Below are 6,000 nucleotides of genomic sequence, written 5' to 3' on the forward strand. Positions count from 1 at the left end.
AAAACACAATGGAATTTAATAAAAAATAATTATTGAGCATACACATTATAAACTATAGGGTATTAGTTAACATTCACAGAAGACCAGAAGTTTGAAAACGGCTTTATTGTATAACAAGTATGATCCAGAAATGTGTTGTTTTTGCGTATGAAATTTCATACGCTAGGACATAATGGGTTAACCTATGCGCACGATGTTTCATAGCTGCCTGCCGTGATTATGTACATAATGTAGATAATCATTTAAGACTAAGTTTGTGAAAATCTGCCCAACCATCTCCGAGAATCTAATGTGAGTTTGTTAAGGGGGGTATCTGTAAATTGCTCAAACCGAAAGTAACTTTGTTTTAGTCAAACAAACAATAATATTGACAATAAAAATTGCAGGCGAACGGAAAATGGCTTCATAAAGGGCGAACACGAAATTATTGCGACACATTCAAGAGGGCATAACTTTTTTACCATTGGGTAAAAATCAACCAAATTTTGCACACTTTTCATTGATGTGTATTGTTTACATGCTGTCAAACTCGAAGTCATGTTTTTCGATTCAACGAAAATAGAGGTGAAACGCGAGTCGAGAGAACAAATTCTTTCCAAACACCTGGAATTTCCTGACCTGTCGCACTGGTAGTTGGGAAAAATGTTGAACATTCGCCATTTAACCGTCTCCAGAGTGTTGAAGCGGTTCCAGGAGCGGTTGACGTTCGACCACGGCAAAGGAGCTGGAAGAAAACCGGGACCGGAGAACAAAAAGACGGAGGGAAAGGTGAAGCGGATGATTAAAGCAAATCCCAACGTCTCAAGCCGTGATTTGGCTAAAAAGATCGGCATGTCGCAGAGCTACGTCCCGAATCCAAAGAAGAGAGCTGGACTACATACATACAAGGTACAAAACTTCCCAAACCGCGATGAGCGGCAACAATCGACGGCTAAAACTCAGAAGATGCTGACAAAATATGGCTGCTGTGTGATGGTCGACGAAACATATATAAAAGCCGATTTTAAGCAAATTCCGGGGTTGGAGTTTTTCACCGGCAAGAGCAAATTCTATGTGGACGACAAATTTAAGAAGAAGAAAATATCTCCAAATATCTCATTTGGCAGGCCATCTGGAACGTTGGACCTTTAATTTGAGACCAAGTATGTATAAATCGGTTAATAATTCCCTGAGAAATAGGCATGTCATTAGCTAAAGGAGTTAGCAAGTTCCCCGGGGGCATCAAGGACCGTCATAGGTGACCATACACATTCTATGTAAAAAATACCTAACCACTACGTTGAGTTTTTGAGATAATTTTTCCATTAAGGGGTCTTTTTTACTCATTTCAAATTAAAAAAATCAATTTTCGCGAAAAATTCTGCCTTTTTATAAGTAAAAACCCCCTTAACTGAAAAACATGCCATCGAGAAAAAAATGGCCCGCAATTTGCAAATAAGTTTTTGCCCGCCGAACTTAGCCCCGTGCGGATTTCGAACGAAGGTATTCCATGAGAAACTTGCCGACAGCAAAATTTGACCATCGTAGGTTATAACGAAACTTTGCAGTTGCACGGAAACAAATCCTTTACCGTTTTCATGAAGTATAAATCATGAAACCAAAAATTTTGTCATCTTTAAAAATCATGATAATGGTTCATCATATCATAATGAAAAAGACGCCCATCATGAACACACCCATGATTACTAATCATGGCTGCTACATGCGTAACACATACCGGCAATTTCTGCCGCGAAAGAGCCTGGTTGCCGTTATTTAGGGGCAATAATTTAACTGTTTTCCTTCAGTACATCATATTAAATGAGTCAAATTGAACAAATGCAGACGGAGTCTATTAACTACAATTGGTTTCTATACCAAAATCTAAGAGAATGTAATGGAAACGAATTGTCGTGCATTTCAGACTACTAAGTTGATTTTGATGCACAGTTGTTAACTATTAGGTAGTCAAAAAAAATTTCAAGGTTTACTTATATTAACGAACACAGATGTTTCAATTTCTGGAAAACTTCATTCAACATACAATCACCATTTTGTTCGACTAGATTTTTGCTTCTTTTAGACAAGAAATATGCCCGATCTAAAAAATTTTGGTGTTTCTGGGTAAAATATAATTTAAGAGTTAATTTTGCAGTTGTCTATGGGCAATCATTTTTTCAATCACTACCTGAAACAAATTGAAGGACTTTGGTTGGGAAGAACTGTTGTATTCCTCCTATAGCCCAGGTACAGTACCATCAGACTATCGTTTGTTTCGTTCATTACAATACACTCGACGAAAAAATTGCCATAAATAACATCAAAACGCAATACTTTGATCAGGAATTTCATCATTTATAGTAATCGAACGTCTATTTTGAGAAGTTAGTAAGGTAGTCGAACAAACGGCGGATATAGTTGGTTGAAAAAAGTTGTTCAGGGCATTAGAAATCCCATGTTCATTTTATATTACAATGACTCTTAAAACTTTTTTTGACTATCTTTTGACCATTATCATCTTGTTTTGAAGAAGCTCGCTAGTAAGTATGTTTTGTACGCAGGGTCGGAGAGAGAAAATATGGGCCCGGAGGGTCCACCGTACGGGCCCCCACTACTGTATTGCCTGAGTACAAAAAAGTCAATGTTTGAAATCTATTGGAGTTCACAGATATTATGTATAGTACACTGAAATTTTATACCATTTTTTGCCCTAGTTGTTTTTAGTGCCAATGAAGGAAAAAAACGTAGTGTTTTATACTTTGGGAGTTTTCAATAGCTCTTCGACAGTTTTGATGACCTTGAAAGGCGCCATTTTTGTAATAGTATTTAAAAAAGTAAGGAAATGACAAGAATAAAAATGTAGTAATTACAAAAATTAAAAATATCTAAAAGGCGATCAACAGCAAAAGATAAAAAAAACATAGGAAAACTAAATATTAAAAGAATGTACAAAAGAGATAAAAACAATAAAATCAACCAACTAAACAAATTAAGGTCAATTGGCAAAAAATGTTTAATCAAGAAAAACCAAAACAAAAGCTATAAATAGTTTATAAAAGAAAACAGGAAACTAGAAAAACATATTGCGAAGATTAAAGAAGTAGAACATTATTGAACAAATGGTGAAAATAATGAAAAAATGATAGGAAAGTAGGAACAATTTTAAGAATCAATGAAAATGAAAAAAAACTACAGAAAAAGAACACAAACATTAATATAAAAAATGCATAAAACTGAAAAAGTCGATAAATCAAGAATAATAAAATTTATTTAACATTCAAAACAAGACATATTTAAAGCAATAGAAAAACTAAATAAAATAAAACGTTAAGAATGCACAAAAATAGAGGAGTATATCTAAAAAACGTGTTTAATCCACCTAACAGTGTGATGAGACATTTCTTATAACTCTTATCACTCTTCGGATATTATATCGTTTGAGAACATTTAGAACTTGATGCTTCGCGATGTTTTTGATAACACATACTACATGGGATAGTGGCAGGACTCAGAGAATCGCTCAAATGATCATAGGACAACATCAGTGTTAGAAATCTCAAACCAAACAATGGGAAAGCGAAAAATGGCCCATAAAATAGACATATTAACGAATTATTGTTAATGCTCTGTTAATAAAATATCTAAATTGTGGTGGGAAAACTGAATTTTCCTAAAGGGGTTATATATTGCACTGAGCCAGAAAAAATTGATTTTTTTTTTTAATCGATTTGATGTTTATACTTTACTCAAATTTCCAACGCGACTGAGAACTAAGAAATCAACGCTTTTTCTTGAAAAGGGCGATACTAGCAGTGATACCATTCAAAGAAAATCAACAGTGAATATTTCCAGACTTGGTTTTATTTTCTATTTAAGAACTATTGTGTTTTTTTACATTCTAGATTGCACGATTCAGTGATCGAAACCCAAAACTTCATAAAGTATTTGAAATTATTAAATTAAAATTAGTTTTTGCTATTGAAATTGACAAAATGATAGTATCGCCCCTTTGGCGATTGTTTACTGCTCTGAAAATCTAGCGAAATCGTCTTAGGGCACCAGCGGGTCTGTAAAGAATACTAAAAATTAATTTAATTCTATTCCATAATTTTCAGTTCAGCAATTCGAGAGATCGTGCTCACCGCAAGCCATGAAAAATAGACTACGTTGTGAAGCGATGGTCACTATTTATTAAAAAATCACGGTTAAATAAAAAATAAAACTATTAAAAAATTTCAAATAGTTTATAATTTTCACAAACTTATTAGGTAAAATGGTTTAATAAGCTTTCGTTATATTGTGTAGGAAAAAAGCTGAAAATTTCAGTATTTTCTCTATCTGCAACATATAAACCCTTAAGTATACCAATTAATTGGTATACGAATTGGAATAGGTTCGCCAAATTTTGAAAGAAGTCTATAAAATAACCCCTTGAAAGCTACCTAAAAATTGTTGTAGTTCGATGCAATAAAAAAATCCCCAAAAATGAAATGTACCTATTAATGTGAAACACAGCGAATAATACATACAATAAAGACCCATTTTTATCAGTCTCATGGTGTATTTTAGGCTGACAAAATGGGGACATTGACTAAATTGGGCAATTTTTTTTCTTTATAATAAACTGAAGCTGTTAAAATATTCTTCTCGTCCCTTGATGTAGTCTGATAACTATTTCTGATTATGATGAACTTTTCATTTTTGCATATTTCCTTCTTCATGATAAGGAAAACATGCTCAAGAAAGGATTTACTCGAATTCAGTCTTGTTCGTCTGCTAGAGCCCATCAAACATATGTTCATATTTGGCTGATGAAATCGGTGTTTCAATGTGTTATAATAGATATTCAGCATTCGAAGAAGTTTCTTTTGAACGAGTGTAGAACGACTTTGTTTCTACTTACTTGAAATCAGCGGCGTAGCCAGAAATTCGGTTTGGTGAAAATCGATCATACTGTCCAAACGGCATAATTCCGAAACCGTAATTTTTGAAGTTTTAAAATTATGCAGAATTAATTTTTCAGAAAATAGTAACAGAATTCGTGTCTTTAGCGAATTTGTTGAGACTTTCTTGTAGTCATGAATATTAACCTGAGAAAATTCACCATAAATACTTCTTGGACGATATACCGTCAAAATTATTTTTTCACATGATGCGCTGTTTAACGTTTGTAAAACTCATCGAAGATACTAAACCTCCGAAATTGGCGATTTCAAAATGATGCTATCTTGACCTTGAATTACTGTTTTTAAACATTTGACCTATACATATAATTGGTCATACAACAAAAATCAAATGCTCATCAAAATCGATCAGAACCTGCTAGAATCGAATGGAAATCGTCATTTTTCATAAATTTCTCTCTACATTCGAAAAGTGTTATCCTCGTTATTAATCATATTCCGTTTTCGTCTCAACTCGACGCATTCCCAAAATAAAAACCTGTTTTAATCCACCTAGTGGTGCAATTGTGCTTGTCTCATTTGTCCAGAATACGATTCCATGGCTGGTTATGTTCAATACAATGGTGGAAATGAATATTACATGTTCAGTACGATTTGCACATACATACAATGGATCGACAGCCACGATCTTGAGATACTATGTGATACTGAAACATCGCTTGAAACCAGCGGCGGATCATGGAGAAAGATCCGGGAGGTCCAGGTCCTGCGAAAAATTTTTCAACTTGTTAAGAAATTTTGAACTAGTTTTAATTTTAAAGTAGCAACCCCTCACTGCATACTCCCTACGGGCCGGTATGATTGACGATTTTTAGAGTGATTGCATAACCTTTCTATATGAGAAAGGCAAAAATGTACCAAAGTCCAAAGAAGTCAATTTTTGTCAAACATCTCAATGTTTCATGCATTTTAAAGTCATTTGGCATCAAAAATACAAATTTGATTTTGAAAATTTTTCATTTCAGTTTATATGGGAATTTGCTGTGTGATTGCACTCTCCAACACGTAACTCCGGAACCGGAAGTCCAATCACTAAAAAATTCAATAGCAGCCGATG

This window comes from Topomyia yanbarensis, chromosome 3, assembly GCF_030247195.1.
Source record: "Topomyia yanbarensis strain Yona2022 chromosome 3, ASM3024719v1, whole genome shotgun sequence".
Lineage (NCBI taxonomy): Eukaryota > Metazoa > Arthropoda > Insecta > Diptera > Culicidae > Topomyia > Topomyia yanbarensis.